Source organism: Rhinolophus sinicus, linkage group LG05, assembly GCF_036562045.2.
Source record: "Rhinolophus sinicus isolate RSC01 linkage group LG05, ASM3656204v1, whole genome shotgun sequence".
NCBI lineage: Eukaryota > Metazoa > Chordata > Mammalia > Chiroptera > Rhinolophidae > Rhinolophus > Rhinolophus sinicus.
Genome location: NC_133755.1, coordinates 106,366,727 through 106,389,717, shown reverse-complemented (window position 1 = coordinate 106,389,717; position 22,991 = coordinate 106,366,727).

Genomic DNA, 22,991 nt, shown 5'->3' with positions numbered 1-22,991 from the left:
CATACTATTTTCCATTTCTGTGTTTTTGATACCTCATGAATTGAATCATGAAGTATTTGTCCTTTGTGACTTGCTTAAATTACTTAGTGTAATGTTCTCCAGGTTCATCCAGGTTTCATATATGGCAATATGTTCCTCTTAGTTTTTTAAGGTTGAAAATATTCTATTATATGTATATACCACATTTTATTTATTCATTTATCTATTGGTGAACACTTAGGTTATATTTTACATCTTGGCTATTGGGAATAACACTGCATTGAACGCGGGAGTGCAGATATCTCTTTGAGATCCTAATTTCAATCATTGTGGATATTAAATCAGAAGTAGGATTGCTCAATCACATTGTAGTTCCATTTTTAGTTTTTTTGAGGAGTGTATACTGTTTTCCACAGAGGCTAGGACAATTTGCATTCTCACCAACAGTGTACAAGGATTCCAATTTCTCTACATCCTCACCAACGTTGTGTGTATGTGTTTTAGTAGCCATGCTAACAGTGTGAGGTGATACATCTTATTATAGTTTTGATTTTCATTTCCCTGATGATTAGTGATGTTGAGCATCTTTTTACACACCTGTTTACCTCTTAAACATTTGTATGTCTTCTTTGGAGAAATGTCTATTCAATGTGTTTGCCCACTTTTAAGTCAGATTCTATGGTTTTGTTGTTGATGTTGTTACTGAGTTGTATGAGCTCTGTATATATTTTACATATTAAAACCTGATCAGATATATGGTTTGCAATTTATTTTCTGTTACACAAGATTGCGTTTTCACTTGGTTAGTTCTTTCCTTTGCTGTAAAAAAGCTTTTTAGTTTGACATAGTTCCACTTTTTTTGTTGTTGTTGTTTGTTGTGTGTTTTTGTTGTTGCGTGTGCTTTGGTTTCATATTCAAAAAAAACATTTCTAAGACCTATGTGAAGAAATTTTTACCCATGTTGTTTTTCTAGGAATTTTACAGTTTAAATTTTTACATTTAACTCCTTCATCCATTTTGAGTTGACTTTTTTTTTTTTGTAGATGGTGAAAGATAAGGGTCCAGTTCCATTCTTCTGCATGTGACACACCATTTGTTAAGACACTAGCCTTTCTCTATTGTTCATTCTTGCCCCTCGACAAAAATTAGTTGACCCTATCTATGTGAATATTTTCTGGGCTCTCTATTCTGTGTCATTGGAGTTCATGTCTGTTTTTATGTCAAAATTATACTGTTTTGATTAGTATAGCTTAGTATTATATTTTGAAGTCAAGAACTGTGATGCCTATTCTATCTCCAGTGTGCTTTGTCCAGGGTCTTTTGTGGTTTCATATTAATTTTAGGATTTTTTTCTGTTTCTGAAAAATGTGCCATTGGGATTTTATTATATATTCCATTGAATCTGTAATTTACTTGGGTTCTATGGACATTTTAACACTATTAAATCTTCCAATCCATAAATATGGAATGCATTTCTATTTATTTGTGCCTAATTTCTGTCATCAGTGTTTTGTAGTTTACAGTGTACAGTTTTTTGCCTCTTTGGTTAAGTATAATCATAATTATTTTATTTTTTTTGATGCTATTGTAAATAAATTTTTTTTTTAGTTATTTTTCTTTTCAGATAGTTTGGTGTTAATATATAGAAATGCCATTGATTTTTGTTGTTGACTTTATATCCCAAAACTTTACTAAATTTCCTATATAGAGAAAGAATTTATCTCAACATATTGAAATTCACATTTGAAAAGCCCATAGCTAACTAACATCATACTCAGTGATGAAAATCTGATAATTTTTTCTCTAAGACCAGGAAAAAGTCAAGGATGCTTACACTTGCTACTTCTATTCAATACAGTAGTGGAAGTCCTAGCCAGAGCAACTAGGCAGGAAATGTAATAAAAGGCACCCAGTCAGAAAGAAAGAACAATGATCTCTATTAGCTGGTGTTATGATATGTAGAAAGCCTTGCAAACGCCACGCGAAACTCTTAGAACTAATAAGAGACCTCTTATTCTGAATACTTTGCTTCTTTGAATGTCTTATGTAACATAGAGAGGTGATGTACGCGTAGTTTGTGTCAGTTAGTCCAAAGAACAGACAACTCATAAGTATTAAACCAGCTAGTATAACAGAGATCTCTAATTGTAAAGGTGTCCAAAGTTTCAGTCATATTCACAATAACTCCCAAAACAAATGAAATAGAAAGTAGAACGTATAATTAAAAATATTAAACAGAGAGTAGAAAATTAAAGAACACTTATCAATAAATTAATTAGGTCATCTTTATCTTCTATCTTTTTAAAAGTGTTTTACTCATTAAAAATAAATGATAGTTAATATGATTGTTTATAACAGATTACTTGCTTCGCAATATAACCCAAGAAATAATTTCCAAAATAAAAAATAAATACATCTCAAACAATTTAAACTGATTTTCAATTTGTAGTCACTAAATTGTGAAACATACATTTTATATAAATGTGGACTATTATATTTTAAGTAATTTAAATTCATATAAACATGTGTTACTCTATTAAATTTTAATATTTATATCTTTCTTTTAGCATATGCTCTTAAATTTTTGTAAATATGAAATTAGCAGTAAAATTTATTTGTTTGAATTAATCAAAGTAGGAATAATATGGCACTTATAATGCTTTCTATCAACCAATCAACACTCAATAAAGATGGAATGCTTCAATTATACAAGAGCGCAGTAAATGCTAAGAGACTTAAAAGCTTTTTGGTTTGTATTAAAATCCATTTTGCAATCTGTTTTTAAAATAATTGCTCACTAATCATCATTCATTTGTGAAGAGTGCTTGGAGAGAAGTTTTTAAATAGGTAGTTTTAATTCAGTTTCTATAAAGTTTACTTTAAATTAAAGGTTGCAATTTATTAACTTTGCCCCCTTTTCCTGCCCAGATCACCAATGCTACTCTTAATGCTTCCTGTGAACAGACCAATTAATTCCACATTGAGTTGCTATTTATTCTTCTATTCTTCTTACAATTATTTCTCCTTGAAAACATGCCCAGCACTGGGGTGGCATCAAATAATTTAGTGGGTGGGAGGGAGAAACATCTAAATGGTAGAACTGAAGATACTAATGTAAGGCTATTAAAAAAGAAGTGTGGAGATACATATCAGGCTTTCTAGTTCCTTTTAGATTATAGGGTAGAGTACCATCAAATCTTCCAGGATTCATAACAGCCTCATTTTAGGTCTGGGGAAAAATGGAAACTACATTAAAATCAACAACCTTTTAGGTGGCCTAATCCTCATGACAGAGTGTTTAGTAAGTTCCTACTGGCTTGAAATTTCCTTTCACAGAAGATATGCACCATTACCCTTGATTATCTCTCTGAAATTGTTTGATTAGAATTACTCCTAAGGGCTAAACTATGAATACATACACCCACTTAGTTGTTAACAGCCTCGAAAAGCAAACAAATAAGGAAAGCAGCAAGCTGCTTGCTTGTAGTAGAGGAATCATGCCAGAACTTTGCTAAGTAATTCCTTGATTAGTGAGAATGTGGACAGGAATATTCCTCAAACTATATATCTTTATAAATTCCCTTAAGACTAATTCACACCAGGCAGACAGCCTTAATATGGACTGCTTAATTCAACATCTGACTTCTTCTTCATACACATTTCTACACACAATTCATAGTAATGGTCTATAGCAATTAATGTGAAACTGTACTGTAGACAAACGTTAAAATATTTGAAAACTATGTGCAATTGTTTTCCTTTTTTATTTTTTTTTTCAGAGAGGTCAGTATATTTAAAACGACAGGTAGAAATTCATTGACTGAGCTAATATCATTATTTTTAAGAGGAAAGTTTAAAGTGCTATATAAGAAAGTGGTCATTTGAGTGTGATACTAACTGCAGAAGTAATTTCCCACAGAGCTCTGGTGGAATGCCTAGTCTTTCAGAAGACATTTAACTTTGATTCAAACTTTGAAAGGAAAAAATGGAATAGTTCTTTATTTACTCAAATACGTTCCTTAACTATGGCTATTTTTAAGACTGATTAATTCTTATAACAGAATACATTCTTTTGTAGCAAATTGAGCTGAAAGAAATTGTCTTTCAGTTAATTCAGTGTGGCTTCTTCATTCGTTGTGGAATATTTCAAGAATCAATAGAAGAGAGTATTCAGATTTTATTTCTAAAGCTTAGCTTAGAATCATAGCATATTAAAAACAGAAAGAGAGATAAGGATTTAGGCATTTCAATTCTATAATTGAAATGTGATGTTTAATGCTATAATAGTTAATATTGGATAAATAAATAAAATCAATGGTGACCTATAAAATAAACATAAATAAAACTCTCAATCTAAGTTCTGTGTAATATTAGTAAAATGATTGGAAATTGAAAGCATCTTATTCACAATCCCACAGTAATGAGTTGGAATCTTCTCTTTAAAATGTAGATATAAGAAAGACTATATATAGTATTATGCTTACTGTTGTCTTTAAATGAAGTATACCCTGCAAATGGAAGATTCATGTACAAATATTGAAGGATCTTGAGGAGAGACTCCAAAGTTAAAGCATGTTTTTTTTGTTTTGTTTTTTGGCCAATTTTAAATATGACTTGAAGATACATATGAATCAAGGCAGTTGTGTTGTTTTTATAAGGATATTAAAAATCAAGTTTTGAAGGAATGTAAAATATTTCATTTTCTCTTATTTTTAGAAGAGTTTTAAAATTAAATGAAAACAACCACCTAGAAAATGCAATGCTACGCCACCACACACACACACACACACACACACAACTTCTTCAAAATGCCAATTTTCTTTGTATTTCTTCTGAAATTATTTGTAAGCCATCTTCAACAATCTGATCTGGTAATCTGTATGAAAGCGTTAACCCCAAAATAGACATTTTGAAAAGGCTACATCACAAAAACTGACCTTGCAATTTAGATATAAATTATAATTATTTATGTGCATTTCCAGGGCAACCAGTTAGTCCATTTTATATTAAAATAAAATATATTAACAGTGGCAAAATGTCTCAACTTCATCCATTTTGCCTCCCCTGCAGTAAGGTAGCAAATTGTGGTTGCTAGAGTATGTTAGCTCTGTAAAAGATACAAAAAGTCAGTGTCACAGAAGAGTAGAGAGACAACTGGAAGGGAGGATTTAATACAACAGTCCAACCACTCATTTTATTTTCCTGGTAGACACTATAATCAATTTCAAAAAAATGGGAAAAGAATAACTATTAAATACTTACTGACAATTCATGTGTCTCAAATGGTTTAATGGCATATCTGCCTGAATTTTGAAATTAGCAAAATTACTCTTTGATATATCTTCAACGTTATGAGCTTCCACAGTAGGAACAAATGCAAATGTGTCAAGTTCTCAAGTCTCAGAAACTAAATATTCTCAAGAAAATTATTAAAATAATTCCTATTAAAATTATACATTTATATATAGAAAGAACTATTGACTGAAGGAACAGAGTTAAATTGCACCTACATATTGAACTTTATGTTTTCCTGTTTCCAATTTTTAGTTTGCTTTATCATTATTTTTACTTTTATAGTAAAAACATAGTCCTCTTGTATAATCAGTATGGTGCTAACTCACACAGGTTGAAATCATACTATTGAAAAAATGTTTTTATTTGCTTTTAAAAATAAGCAAGCTGGATTGTACTTATTTTACACCAAGAAATTTTCAATGTATCAACATATTTTCAGCTGCACTGCAAAGCAGGGGATAGAGAATAATTTTGCAGAAAATAACTTCCAGTATTGTAGTTACAATGCTCAATGACAGAAATACAGAAACAGTGGAAATTAAATGATACAAAGAATGCTGGTAATTGCTAGGTTATGCTGAGCTCTGTATATTTATTTGCTCAAATGCACCAAATAAAATTTGATTTGGCTATCAAAAGAAAGGGTCTACATTTTAAAGTGCTTTAAGTCAACATAACAAATCTTATGAATTCATCCCTCACTTATTTCTTTCCTCTCATATAACAGAGCTTCAAATTGTCATATTCACAAGCATATCAAGAAGAGAGGAAAATACATTTTATTAGAGTTTAAAAACTAAAATAATTTTTATTTCTCCATAACCCATCTGCTGTACTAGAAATCTAACATGTTTAGACATCTTTCTTCTTTACTTCATGAATCTTTTGAAGTGTAGCTGCAGTTTCAATGTTCAAAAAATTAATTTAAGAAATTTGATAGTTCAAGGGAATAATTATTTGCAAAAGCAAATAATCATATTCAGCACAGAAACTGAGCAGTTTGTATCAAATTGAAACAAAAAGATATATGTTTGGTTGAACATACGTTCAATCACTCAAATGTTAAGGATGAAATAGCTGTATTTATCATTCCCTCTTCATGTCTTCTCATTTTCCTTCCCATTTGGTCATTTTGATATTTAATATTATTTATACATGACCAAGGTAGAAAATGTTATAAAACAAACACATGCAATTGTACATATTTTTTTCTGGTAACTGATTTACATGAGTCTGGGGTAGAGTGACTACCTTTTGTTGTTGTTTTTGTTATTATCATTATTATTATTATTATTATCAAGTTAAGAGTTGAGTGATATATTTGTTTAATGGTAAAAGTTCCAAGATAATTCTATGAAGTTCCACAGTCTGTCTGTCACACACATAGGGCTCTTTGAAAATGAAAAACAACAAACACCAAAACTGGCCTAAAGTGGTTCATTCCTCCCTAGAAATCTTTGTTCATTCCCTATGTATATATACCGTGTTTCCCCGAAAATAAGACCTAGCCAGACGATCAGCTCTAAAGCGTCTTTTGGAGCAAAAGGTCTTATTTTAGTATAAGAGCAGGTCTTATATTAATTTTTGCTCCAAAAGATGCATTATGTGTATGTATGTATATATATATATATATATATATATATATATATATATATATATATATATATACATATATATACCATATGTATATACGTATATATATGATACCAAAAAGATGTATACACATTTTAAGAAAGGAAAACTATTAAAATTGTCATACTCAATATATACCAATAACAAAAGCTGAATACAAGTCACGTTTGACTTCTGCAATTACAAGAGTTGCTGAAAGTGGTTACCATCAGCATCCAGACACTTCTGATTACGGTGATCTACTGCTTGAGAAACGCTGACCAAAGTGTCCACTTGTATACATTTTTTTGGTAATGTATAAATAGTATTAAATATCAAAATGATGAAATGGAAGGAAAATGAGAAGACATGAAGAGGAAAAGATAAAGCTAATTCATCCGTAGCATTTGAGTGATTGAGCATATATTTAACAAAACACACATCTTTTGTTTCAATTTGATACAAACTTCTCAATTTCCATTAAGTGTAAAAGTAAATTTTTATCATCTTCTTTCCAGACAGAATGTGCATATCTAAATTAATTGTCATATGTTTTGTACAAACACACACAAAAAACATTTTCTAGTGTCCTAGAATTCTGAATTTGATCCTCAGAAAATGAGAAAATAATAAAACCCGTATAGACAATGAGGCTGTTCAAAGGAACTTGAGTTGGGAAAAGAGGAACTCACACAAACAAAAAGTGTTTAAAGAGGTGATTTCCAGGTCTATAAATAAATCATCCTTGATATTGATGTCATCTCACAATAGTTTTGAATCCTGCCTTGTCTAGTACATTTCCTGAAATATATTGTGTATCTGTCCTTAACTGCAACTTCAATTTTCTATAATTCTGCTCTTTCTGCACTTCCTTACCTGAATCACTCAGTTGTGAGCTGACCAACAATGTACTGAAATAAACCATTTCACTTCTGTGATTTTTTTTTTTCTTTTGTAACTTTATAAAGATAATAAGTGACTTTAGAAAGTTAAGACGATGGGGAGAACAGTCAGTAATGTTGTTCAGTTCTTATTCTTCAAAGAGTTATATGTTATAAATAAATTATTTTCATTAACTTACTGACAGTGTCTTGTGGCAAGAAGAGAACCATAGAAAATCTTTTATTTTTCTATCAAGACAAATATAACGTAATCCATCAATCTTTGTCTTACTTCACAATACTAAACCTTAGAAATTGTGGGTACGCATATTATGAAACTGGCATCATACCCTTCATATTGCAAGTTGTGTTATTAAATAACTCAGTAGCATTTATGCTATGTTTCAGACAACTTCAAATCCTTCCTTGGATTGAAATAATTAAATGTTATTTTATAGAAATTAAATAGGACAGTATGATTGATTAAATATCAGCATACTTATTACAGATGTATACTTATTGCAATTATTTTTAATATTAATGTTTAAACTCTTAGCAAAATTGATTAAAATGTCTTTTTTAGTAACTTTATAACTATTCCAATAGTAAAAGATTTGAAATGCATAGTTATGGTTAAGCAAACATTTCTAATAATTAACAGCTAACAGCATATAGGAACTATTCTGCTTATTAGTGGACTGAGAAGATGGATTGTGAAACTATATGGGACATTAGTTTCCTATTAAAAATGTATATGTGAATGTTTAATAGTTTTTGGAGGTGGTATTTTTCCACAACATAATAGCTGTTTCTTCTTTTTTTTCAAGTTTAAAATATTCATATATTATTTTATTTAAAATAATAAGAAACCCATTACATATCAGCATAAATAACATATTTTTAATGAGAAATAATTTATTTAAAACAAAAATATTGGTGAGAAGATTCGTGTTGATTTACAGTGTTGCAAATCTCTTTAATTTCTGGCATAAAAGAAGTAGCTTTATCCTTCTGCATTCAATCTATTGTGATGTGTTTTTCGTTTGAATTACGTAAAGTGGGAAAATTATGAAGAGTTTTTTACAAGTTTTACAAATAATTATAGATATTCTTTCATACTGTACCAAAACTTGAGAAGTGGTAGTTTCTTAAATGTTAGTGCAATATAAAATCTAGAACCATACCAATGAATTTTTCACTGTATTGTATTAAAATCAATTTGCTAATTTTGTGATTTTTTTTATAAATTCATAATTTTGTATCATCATTTATTACTCATTTGCAAAAGATTGGTTTATTGGGTTACACAGATAGTTAGGAGAGTGAGACAACTACATATGCAAAAAAATCACATTTGTTAATAACATCACCTATTTTGTTGGACTAGTATGCAACTATAGGAAAGCTGCTAAGCTACTAGTGGTGGAAAACAATTAACAAAAGTATCTATTGTTTTCTTTGTTGACACAGCTTACTTGTTTTTCATTTTTGAAAGCTTGTGGACCAATTGCCCAAATTTGGATAATCAGCTTGTTCTTTCAGGTAAAAATGGTATTCTGTGAAAATGAGATGCTAGTTCAGTTTATAATACCAAAATAAATAAATACATAAATTAATTTTTAAAAAATCATAAAAGAGCTCTTCTTTGAGACACCTTTTCTATTTTCAGTATGCAGCAGACATGCCTTTATGTATACTTCCCAGTTCATTAAGTATTGCAAAGTCTAAGGAGCTGAGCAAATTTCCCTTTCTACACAAATTTTCTTTTGTGAATCTGAATAACTGAAAATGTCTTCCCTTTTACTTTATTCAGATTTTCATCATTCTTCAATAAATTATAGTATTGAATCTAAATCTAAATAATAATTTTAAATATTTTAATTTTGATATAAAACATATAAAGTGTATAATCCAGTAATCATGTAAACAGCTATAATTAGTGAATATAAATATGTATTATATTAGCTTCAGAACATTTTAATGAATAGAAAAAAAAAAGAAATTCCATCTATTACTCTCCTTGGCTAATTTCCATCCTTCTCTTTCCAAAAACATTATTAGGCATTTAATTATATGGGATATTTTTGAAGATTGGTCTTTAAGCTTATATAAATGATTATTATTACATAATTATTATTGTTTCATCTATCTTTAGGTATTTATATCTATATCGATATAGAGGGATTTCATTTACTTTAACTGCTGGATTATAATTCACTTTATTAATTATATATTGTTTTTGGTTTCTACTTAGTTCAAGTCATTTGACATTTGTCTGTTGGATAACTGTTTCTAGTGATTTGTTGGAGTTCTTTATACATTGTGGATAATAATTCTTTCCATCTCCTGGGACAACTGTTAAAACTCAGCTGCTTTTCTTTTAACAAAGATTAATTGGAGTTTTCATTAAACACACTTGAAGTCTCTAGCTATTGCTTTTCCTAATTTGTTTCTGAAGAGGTCTATGCAATGCAGAAATATTAGGTTTACTCTCCTTCAGGATACTTTTATCAAGATTTCACCAACATCTCCTGAATACAAAGGAATGACGTGTGTGTGTGTGTGTGTGTGTGTGTGTTAAAGCTCTTCTTTACATACTGTGTGTTCAGCTCTGTGGCAGTAATAGGAGGGATCTGATTTAAGAGTTGTGGGGAGAAAATAGCTTAGAGATTACCTGGGAAAAAAGTCTTCCCTACTGGGCAGTAGTAATTGATTTGATTCTATGTCAGTTGTTCAACGGCACGGTAAGGCATGCACCCTACCAACCACTTAGCTGTTATAGCCTGGAACTTTGCTACTGAACTTCTTCATATGCACTAAGTGTGGACTATATAAACATTTTCTTCAATGACATTTCCTCAGTATTTTAAACTTTTGTGAATGCTTGGGTTTTACTGAAGCAGATACACTAACTCTCCTAAGAGAGAATTCTGTCATGTTGGTACAGTTTCAAACTTACAGAACAAAAATAAATAAAAAACACTTAATTCACTTTAATTCAAACTTGAGTCACCTATAAAAGTGTGTAAAAGAAAAAAACACACTCCTGTGTATTTATCCTTTGTTACTTATACAGAACATTTTGTTGCTTGCACTTCTGATGTTAAAGAAAATATTATTCAATGACACGTTTTAAAGATGGTAAGGCAGATGTTATTCAGGACCACTGTGATGTGTACAGAGGCCACTGCAAGTGGGATTTTACACTGGGACAGAGCTTAGGCTCAACACCAAACACAGTATGGGAAAGTGAGAATTTATAGCCAAGGAGCACGGTGGGGATCATTGACTGAAAAATTGGTAAGAAGAAACATGAAACATCAAGAGTAAGGGGGATTCTAGCTCAACCAAACTAACAGGATTCTTGCTGTGGCCAGGCCTGGGAAATGGTGAAGAATAAGGAACTGATCAGATATCAAGGCTGATCGATATCAAGGTTAAGGGCTTCTGGTTAAACTGATTTATCAGGGCTCTTGCTAAAATTGGATTTTACAAGTGCACAGGTAGGCCTAGGAGATGGTTCAGGAGGCTGTCTAAAGTTTGGTAAAGCAAAGAATCTTTGTCACTGGGAACCAAATGTATGTTTGTTTCTTCTCCACACTAAGCAGTTCTCGGGGACACCAGATGGGTGTCCTGTATTTCAATTCAATTTTGACACTATGTACATAGAGTTAAGATGAGATTTCATATGTTTAGAACATAGTCCCCTAATAGTGCCTCAATTTTACCAATTTAACATTTTATTTATTTCCCTTCAATTTTGCATAGAATTTTCTTTGACAAACAATATAACATTACAAGTATTAGGGTACTTCACAAAAATTATATTTACACATTGTTAAGTAATAAGAAACATTATTATTAATCCAAAGTCCCAGGACAGTCCCTGTACTTCTGACTTACTGGCTATAAATCAGGGTTTTCCTGATCTCCTCCTATGTTCAGTCATTTGCTAGAATGACTCACAGAACTCAGGAACACATTTATATTTATCAGTTTATGATATAATAAAGGATATGATAAAGAAAACAGATCAATAGCCAGATAAAGACACGTATATGGCGAGGTCTTGAGGGGCCTTGAGTGCAAGAGCTTCTACTCACATGGAGTTGGGGTGTACTACCCCCCATATGGATATATTCACTAACCTGGCAGCTCCCCAAATCCGACACTATCGGGATTTTTATGGAGGCTTCGTCACATAGGTATAATCACTTACTAACTCTGTTTCCAACTCCTTTCCTCTCTCTATAGAATGGGGGTGGGTAGGTAGGGTGGGGCTGAAAGTCCCAAGTTTCTAATCATGGCTTTGTCTTTCTGGTGACCAGTCCCCATACAGAAACCCACCAAAAGTCAACTCATTACAACAAAGACGTTCCTATCACCCCGGAACTTACAAGGGATTTAGGAGTTTGTTGTTAGAGACTCATATCATGCAGGAAATTATCAGGAACTGGGGTCAAATACTCAATGTAAAAACAGAAGATTCTCCAAGCACTCCTATCTTTAAAGGTTTTGGGAGGTCTGTGTGAGAAACTGGTGTATATATGTATTATTATTTCACAATGTATAAAATCATTTTTTGTAACATTTCCCTAATAATTATAATATACTGTTTGCTAAATAAAATCATTTGTAAAATAGAAAAAGAGAATAGATCAATGTTAAATTGATATAATACAATTTCTCAATTGTATCTGTTCTTCCCAGACACATATGCAATAATTTGAAAACAGTATTATAAAGTGTTCTTTTAGAATATTTACATAACAAATGTTATTCATCTGCCTGTGAAAAGAAAATGTAATGTGGCATGATTGTGGAGACTACTGTTTTGTTTCTCGTGGGAAGAGAAGTTATTTACAAAGCCTTTTTCGTCCTCAGTGGTGAACTAGTTATTTACCTTTCTAGGAGTCTCATCATCACCATCTTCTTCCCTGTCCCAACTTTCCTACAAAAGCCAGGCTCAAACTGAATTACAACTTGAGAATCAGTCAACCAAAACATGTCAGTGTGACTGCAGTGGTTTCAGACAAAAGAGATAAGATATTCTGTAGTGTGTTTTGTGCTGCTAAACCCAAACCAAATGTTTCAGGGAGTTCAAAATCCATAGCAAAAATGTTTAGAGTTATTTGTTTTCCAACTTCTGCTTATCAATTACAAAGTAGTTTGTCATTTCACTATCCATAGAGTTGTAGGATGGTTCATAGGACACTCATTCTAGATCTTTCCAGATGACTTTCTCAACATACTTTGGAACATAAAATAGCTAAAGGAAAAGATCATATACTATGTTTTTATTTATTATAGGACGGCTATATGTGCAAACTTTCCAATAAAATGGAAGGTAGAAGAGGATGTCATGGCCAGTATTATTTTGTAAAGTGTGTATAAAAAACTACATACAGACAAATTTGGTTTCAATTGTATTATATGATCCTAAAATGTTTCCAACTCATTATAATAATTATTTATTCCTGAACCTCAAAATAGACTACTGAATCTGAAAACAGGCATTTGCTCTGTTCTTTTGTTGTGTTTTTCACTTACTATACTACTGACTTTTTCAGTTACTTTTTAGTAAGCATTATTTCTTTATGCTTAGATCTACATAATAATAATGCATCCATCTATTGTCTTCCTTCAAAATCATCTTACATATACTGAAAAAGATAATGAAATAGGATATCATGCTGGGAATGCATCATCTGCTTATTTAAGAATTTCCATAATTTAAATGAGTCTAAATATTTTCATGCTCTTTGCAATTGATCTTCAGTGCTTTTTGTTTAAAAAATAAGAAAGTTGATGATTTTAATATAAAGAGATTCTTTTTCTCAATATAGACTGGCATATCTTCCTATTTTTGTCTATGTTATTGGATACAAAACAAACAAACAAACAGTAACAGCATGAAAATCCTCAGATCAGATTACACAATTCTTAGCACAGGAATTATTAATATTTAGTGGTTTATCTAACTTTCTTATAGAAATACATACATTTTTATTTATATTTAAAATATGTAAGTTGACATTCATTAACCAACATGGTTGTGTGAGGATGCAGTCTTGATTTAGAATATAAATTTCTTGAGAATTCTATTATTAACTTTCTTACAAAAACATGTAACTTCCAGAATTGAAATCTATGATTTCAAGTAGCCATGTCTAAAAAATAAATTAGTAATTAATGTATGAAACAAATTAAATGTAGACTGCCTTTTCCTTTAAATCATTTTTACAGTTATGCTCATTCATTAGATGTTTTTAGCAACTCATTTTTATCACATCTTTTATCACATTCAAAATATTTTTATTTAAAAAGCTCTATTTTCCTCCTTATAGTTAATTAGTTTGCATGATTAATTAAATGCTATAACAAGTTCAATTGGCATAAACAGGTTTGAGTATCAGTACAACAGAATCTTGGTAATCTTAAATTTAGGCCTTGAGCCCATATAAGTATGTAGAAAAGCTATAGCATTTTAGTAATTACTAGTATGCAGTTTCCTGTAGGCATTGCATGTTTTATACAGGAACTCTAAGATGCATAATTTCTAGGGCAGATTAAATGAAATGAAATTACATACATATATAATTATATATATATGTTAAAGGCATTCTACATTTAATTAGTTTCATCATATATATATATATACACACACACACACACACACACACACACACACACACACATATCTATCTCACTCAAATTAAAAAAAAAAAAGTATTACTATCATCATGAATGGTGCATTTCTTCCAGTCATCAACATTTAAAGGTATTAGTATTCCCTTTTAGAGCAATTTAAAAATTTCAGCTTGATTTAGAAATAAATATTTTCCACTATGCGAGCAGTCTCAGGTTCAAAAAATTAGAAGCACCTGTTTATCCCAGCAAATGACATTGGCTGGGATACCTGGTTCCCTAGTGAGAAGTTCCAGGAAGGCATGTTTGACTCTTTTAGGGCCACAACTCTGGGAGATTAGTTTTATAGCCTTAAAGACCAGAAAATCCAGGGTGTTCCATTTCAAACTGTCACCCTAGATCTCACATAAGCCTTTACACTGTCATGCTCTGATGCACTGCTCAACGATAGAAGAGTTTTCCAGGACTTGAGGTAAAGCGTGGTATTGCAGAACACTCGGTCACATAAGATTAAAAATAGTTAAGATGTCATGTGAGCTGAGTGCTTGATACAGGAAGATGTAAACTTTTCCTTTAAAAATTAAATTATTTGAAAAATCAGTGGTCCCTACTCTTTAACAGACAGTGAATAAAATGGTGTTATATTATCAATAATAACCTATTTTTATATGCTGTTGCTCCAAACTGTTTACATTTATCCTCAGCACAACACTCTCAAAGTACTTCCAGGGACGCCAAGAAATTTTTTACACCTACTCATGAAGAATTCTAGTCTGTCATCACTGAAAATGTCAGGCTCAACTATGACATCCACGTGGCTACCACAGTTCCCATGGCTGTATCGCCACCTCCTGCCAGATACCAATGTCCCATTATATAATCCTGTGACAATTCTGCAAGCTGTCACTTGTCAACACAGTTGGTTTTGGGGGAATGTCAGGAGAAATTTCTCATTCCTACTGTTATAGTCTCTCAGCTAAGTACCAAACAGAACAGTTGTTGTTCCTGTGTCTTACAAAGAGGGTTTAAGAAAACAGATCTTTCAATTTTTACTTACAGCCTTCTATCTCTATAGGATTAAAACATGAATCAACTCAGAGACTGGACAATCCAAAAGACATAGCATGTCACGCTGAGCATTGGTTCTTTATAAATACATTTGGTTTAAAAGCAACATGAGAATCACAGAGGCAAAATTCGGCATATCTCTTTCAAGCCATCAGACTATGGATATTCCAATCATGTGTGAAGACAGATGTATCAAGTTCATTATCCTGATTTTACCTCTTGTGACTTTTGTGTAAGATTACTTCAAAATAAACTGTTAACAATTTTAAAGTAGACAGAGGGTGCCAAAAAAATGTGCACACATTTTAAGAAAACTATATTAAAATTGTAATAATATATACCAATAACAAAAGATGAATACACGTCATGTTTGACTTCTGCAATTACAAGAGGTGCTCAAAGTGGTTACATCTGCATCCAGACACTTCTGATTATTGCAAACTACTGCTTGAGCAACATTGACCAAAGTGTCCACTTGTGTACAATTTTTGGCACCCCCTGTATATCATCAGAGACTCAGTCCTGACTATATGCTCATAAAGCAAGTTTTTAATTATATTTTGTTTCATGTTGATATCCTACAGAGGGCAGGCATTTTAGTCTAAGTGACCTAATTAAATGTATTTTATATGGACTGACTCTGTATACTCCAAAATGTCTGGGAACAGTCACTAGGGGACAGTAGGGCACACTCTAGATTGTGCTAAATTGGTAAAAGGCCAATATGAAAGGATTCTTGAGAGTTACCCAGTCTGGGTATTTTTTTGTGTGTGTGGGGGGGTCAAATCTATTCCATTGGTTTAATTTGACTATTTCATTTAAAATCTTCTAATATCAGGCTTCTCTCTGACTCTTCAAATTGTGAACTTTACATAGACACACCCTGGTGGAAATTCAGAAGTTCTATTGTCCTTGTATCTACTTCCTTATAGGCTCATCTCTATGTCTCCATTCATTGGTGCCATACATTAGGCCTGGGGACGGCAAAGACACACTAATTCTCACTTGCCTTTGTAAAGTTTACTAGTGACTCTGCTGCTCCTTCCTTGAAAAATCCTGAGAACATTTTCTTGGAAGTATGAACAGGTAATTATATGGAGACTTTTTTCTCATGTGATCCTAGGTCAAGGTGCTACCTTCTGCACTTGACTTAAGATGGATAGCTACACCTGTACCTGCCATTTAGTGCTTCCTTCACACCTGTCCAGTGAAGGTTTCTAAACTATTGGATCTTCTATATATGCTGGCTTTTCCTTTCTCACTTGGCTAATTTCATCTCCTGAGCCAGAACCTAATTTCCAGAAACATTACATGAGTGTTAACTTCCTAAATGAACTCAAGATTTTGAATTCCAAAAGAAAATCACATTAAAAATAGTATTAATTTTAGTCTATATAAAGGCTAAAAGATGAATGTCTGAAGGCTTAAATATAATTATTACATTTGAAGTCAAGAGACCTATGTTCCAACTCTTCTACCAAAGAATGGATTGATTCTAGAGAGTCACTTTAATTCTCTAGAACTCTATGAATTCATCTAGAGTAGGGATCCAACCTAAAGAGTAGGGGCCCAACCCCAATACCAGAATTGGGCTGGAATAGTATTTTTCAAGTCAAGTTGTATTTCAGAGTGGTAAATGCTTTACGTTATATTACAGAGATCCTAGGAGAGAAGCAGAAAATAAAGGGAGACAAAAGGGAAGAACAATTGGCTTTGGTTGGTCCTCAGACTATGGGTTGTGAAGGACTGACTGGACCAGTCTGTTCAGTCTTTTATACATGTAAATTTGAACTCTGTGCCACTACTAACCTATTATTATCCTATTATTACTCATAAAGGACATGTAAGCTTATTGTTGATTTATTCACATTCTTCCATAGTATCTTCTTTTTTTTAAAAACAAAAAGCCTTTTTAAAAAGAGGTATTATTGCAGAGGTATTATTAAAACATTCATTTGCCACTCACCATTTTGTTTCAGATCACTGAATGCATTACAAATTGAAAACATTTATTAAAATATAACTACAATATATGAACATTTCCAGAAGCTATGATGGCACAGACATACCAGTGATTTTGAGATGTGACTGAACAAAGACTTGGAATAATGTGGTCTGTGCAATATCTGTGACAATTACAGTGGACCCAGTCCTCTGTAATGTACTCATTCTATCTATCTATCTATCTATCTATCTATCTATCTATCTATCTATCTATCTATCATTTATCTATGTATCTATCTATCTACACAATTATATATGAAAAAAGCCAGACAAGTACACAAACTTTCTACCATGCACTTACACAGTGGAGAGTGCGTAAACTTAATTGTCTGAAGTTTCGTACATATATACACACATATATAGAAATTACATTATATAAACATTTCATACATATAAACATATACTTGTATACATTATACACATTACATATAATTATATGTACATTTTAATGTCTCTTTTTCTCAGCTGTATTAAAAACTGTATTAAAATTGTAATAATATATACCAATAATAAGAGATGTATAGTCCTATTAGGTAGGACTATTAAAATCTAAGCATATTTATGGACTTTGAATTAGCTCACAGAACCACTCAACTTCATGGGTGCTGATTTATAACCTCCTTAATTTACTGACGTTTTTCTATCTTTTCTATCTCTATCATAAATATACAGTTGAATCAATATAAGCTGCAATTTTGCTCCCAAGATACTATGTCTTACCCAATTGTTACTGAAATTTTAATTGACTATTTCACTGTGCTTGCAGTTCATTCTTTGTCAAACAGACCTCCATGGAAACTAATCCCCAAGCAATCACTGGCATCACAGTATCACTGGGGTAATTCATTGATTGGGGCCTTTGCTAAATGGCAGTGGTGGGGATTTTGATTCTTGAATGAATCACTTTGAGACCCTCTGTCACACAGACTGTACCTATAAACATTGCCAGTCAAGGTTAACGGAGCATAGCATTACTCACAAAAGAGTGGAAAAGTACACATGGATAGTCAGCATAAATCTATCTACAATGCCAGAAAAGAGAATGCAATGTATATAGATTTTTAGCACTACAAAGGGCTTTAGAAATCACAACTGCCTCATTTTATAGATGAGAAAAGTCATATTCAGAGACACTGAGATGCTCTTCGTCAGACAGCTAATTAGTGGCCACAAGATGAAAAGCCAGGTCTCTTGATTTTTTAGTCCATTGCTTTTCCATTTCACCTGCTGTACATTTTGCTGATGGTAGGTCAAAAGTTAAGTTCTGCTATGTGAAGAAGCACCTTATAATTAACCGTGATTTTGTTTTACTAACTTTTAAAATTTTTTTGTAAATATCATTAAAGAAAACAAAGTTTTGGATGTTGTTTACCAACTAAATCAAATGGAAAGATTGGATTCAGTCTTTTCTAATTATGTAGGCTGTCAGTTGTAAATAAAATCCAGTTCTCAATTCAAAAATACATAATTGCCTATGAATGTAGTGAAATGTATTTCATTGAACCTAATACAACAGCTTAGTACAGGGTGCACCCTTCTCTCCTGCCTACAACGTTCTGTTCTTTGTTAAATATCACAGACATGCTGAAATCGAGAATAATATGATATTTCCCCTTTGTGACACTATCTCTTTTCTGCTACCACCCTAGCATTAAGCTCTCTCTCTACTTCCTATCCTCATATTCATGAGCAAGCCCTGGGAGAGAAAAACAGTTTGGTGAATTTCCCAAAACTCTTTCTATTATTTCTGCTGCAAACTTCTGAAATGCATACAGGTAGCGCAGATGTCCTTTCCCGACCTCTTAACTCTGAGGAAGCATTATTCTCAGAAAGTACATAATGGCTTTTGACATGCTTTGTCCTTCATCCACCACTCTAAGGATAAGCATAAAGAGCTCTTGCTTGAAGTTTCTTTTACATTCTTTATTTAGCACTATATATATATTTAATGGAAAATTTGAACCAAATTAATTTGAAAATAGTTATTCCTGGTTAACTAGTATAAAGCTCTACAAATTGAAAAGTAAGTGGCAAGGTTGTTATAACTTTCTGAATCCAAGGTACTTCATAAGAAGCTTACTTTTCAAGGTACTTTTAATCTTAGTAAGCTAGCCAAACTACTGAGTAATTGTTAAATCTGTGTGAAATACTTCATATATGTGAACTTTAAAAATGTTGTTAGTGATTATTTTCTTGTCTTTCTTTCCTAAACTTCTTTATATCTCCTACAATTTCTCAAGTAGTAAATGTACACGCAGTATCCAGATGATTTAATACCAAAATTTGTATATGTGAAAGACAATATCATGTGTTTTCCTTATATTTATTTTAATTTATTGTCTTCATCTGTTTGCCAGTGTATGCCCTCCACCTTATCTCCTCTTTCACCATATTTCCTATCTTCTCTCTTTTTTACCAATTCCTTTATTTGCTTAATTCTAACAGTTTTCCCTAAAAACATACAAGATTTTGATTAATGTAAATGGAAGTGGAAAACAACAACATTAGTTGTTGAAAAAAAATGTACAGGCCTATCCTAGATGGTCTCAAGCAAACTTATTTCATAAGATGGATTTAATAACAATAATTAGAGAGGAAGAATACTTCTAATAGGCCTAAAAATTAACTCTAAAATTTTGAGGAAAATATATTTTAAATAATATTCCTGTTATTTATAAAATTACAAACGGCATTTCTAGCTACAACTATATGAAACATGCATAGCCTCTTCAATGATGGCTAGTAATAGGTTTTCTTACAGCTAGGCACACTAAAACCCTGGCATTGTATGGGCAAATATATAATACGACCCAATTAAAATGGAAAAATAGGCTACAAACACTCATCTGATCATATACAGATGTCTAATTTGTTTGCTGGAATATGGTAAGTATGGAGCAGTCAATACAGTGTGAAATATCTGTAATAAAAAAAGAGGTGTGCATGCCTAAGTACGTGAAGCCAGAGAGAAGTAAGTCTCAGGAGTGTATCCTTAGGAAGTTAAAATACTTCCACTCTTTATTCATCCATTGCACAATTTATTATAATAATTCTATAGAGCAGTACCCAGCAGAGAAGATATAGTGAAATTTGGCTTGTTGTTTCCATCATAAATCTCCTCATTTGAATGATTTATAGTTTGGCTGTTTTTATTTGCTTTTTCCTGAGACTTGGCATACAGATCTTAAACTTTGAATAATTATTTCCTTAAGTTTAATTTAAATCAGTTTACTCTTCCTCTCTCTCTGTCTCTCTCTCTCTCCCTTTCTTATTTTTATCAAAAAGAGAAACAAAATGTCACATGGGACATCACAAAATCTGTGTTCTGAAATAGGGCACCTAGCAACCGGAAGCAGATAATAATTATCACATTAGCATTCTTTGCTAAACCCCTGCTGGACAAAATGAGTATGTGGAGTGCTCAGGGTAACCAGTCCTCTTTTATAAATCAGCTTCAATAAAGCATGTTTCCAAATAAAATCTGCAGCACTGCAACCATAATAATAATTTAAGATATCAACAACTATAAAAATCAAATATAATATTAATTATATATCTAAAAAACTTAAGTGAATTTTGACTTGCTCAAAATCCAAAACGTTGTAATTCTCTCAAAAAACTGGATTGAATCTAATAGTATTTATTTTATTTTTAAAATCTGTCTTATTTTTTTTCCTTTGGAAATAGTTTCACTTTCTACTAAAGTCCAATATTTCTACACATACTCATCAAGTGCAATAGATATATCCACGGAAGTTAGATTTTATGTTAAACAACAGCAACTACAACAACACACACACACACATTATAGTTAAAATGTTTAATTAGATATGTTTAACTGTGAAAAGTATATATAGCATACCTTAATATACAAATGATTTGTAGTTGTATAGTGTTCTGGAAGACACACATTCCTTTCTACCTCTCTAATCACCCGTACTCAGTCTCTTTTGCCATCTCTACCTGTTGTGTTCCATCTTTACATTTTTTTTGTCAGCGTTGTCCTATGTGCTCTTCTATTCTTAATCTAAAAGAGTTTATTGAGCAAACTCATACTGTCTTCTTATTTCACTTAACAGGTGTGTTGAAGAATCTTGACCTTAAGACTCTAGTCCAAGTCTCTTACTTGCACTTCATAACACTGCACCAAGTGGCTTAATATATGTATTTACCTGAAGGTTCACAGTACCTGAAATTTAACTGGACCAGAACTAAATTGTTTATTTTCGTTCTCCAAAGTCTCCCTTCCTTCCCCTCTTTTGCATAGTCTCAGTGAAAGCCATAATCCTGTATCCCTTCCCTCTAGTCATTTATCTGAGTGCTTGTTTTTTAATTATACTTGACATAAAATATTATATTAGTTTCAGGTGTAGAACATAGTGATTAGACATTTATATACCACCCATTATTTTATTTCTAGAAATGCTTTAAATTCCAAAGACTAAATAAAGTGATTGATTGAAAATCATCCTGGGTGCTTTTATTTCCGTTTACATACTCAATAACTGGAACTTAAAATAAAGCATTTCTAAAAAAATTAAACTGTGATCCTCTAGCACCTTACTCCCAAACTCAGCATATTGTCTTAAAATGTAATGTTCAGTTGTCTGTATTTTTATGTCCCTGAACATATACTTTTCTGTGTATAAATGAAAATAAATATGATATAATAACATATAACATATCAAAAGCAACACAATTTCAATGCTAAGTTTATTTAACAACAAATTCAATTCAAGGAATCCTTGGTGCTTCCAAAGTACTCAGCTCAGAAAATGTATTCAAGATGTTTGTTGGATCAAAACATTTCATATAAAAACATCTTAATAGATTTAATTGTATGTTTGACTCCTTGTCTTTCTTTCAACAGTTTTTTATTAGATTTAATACTTATCTCAATGATTTATTAGAGTCCTTTTTATATTTGACTATGCCAATGATATTTATATTTTATTGAGTAATAAAAAGGAAGCTATGCAACTTATGACTTAACTCATAGCTATAAATTAATATGTTAGTTCCCAAAAAGAACAATGACATTTTATTCCTGCATTCCCCAATAGCTTATTCAATCCCTACAAATGAACTAAACTGAATTCATTCCTCTTTTAGTCAATAAATCTATCCCTGATTATTTCAACCAAATATATGCTTGTTTTCCTTCTAAAGTAGATTATTCAAAATATTTTTGTTCACCATAAATAAAGCTGCAATGAACATCAGAAGACATGTATCTTTATGGATAAATGTTTTCAGATTTTTTTGGTAGATACCCAAGAGAAGGATTGCTGGGTCATATGGTAATTCTATTTTTAATTTTTGAGGAATCTCCACCTTGCCTTCCATAGTGGCTGCACCAATCGACATTCCCATCAACAGGATATGAGGGTTCCTTTTTCTCCACAGCCTCTCCAAGAATGGAAACAACCAAAGTGTCCTTCGATAGATGATTGGATAAAGAATATGTTATATATACACAATGGAATACTATTCTGCCATAGAAAA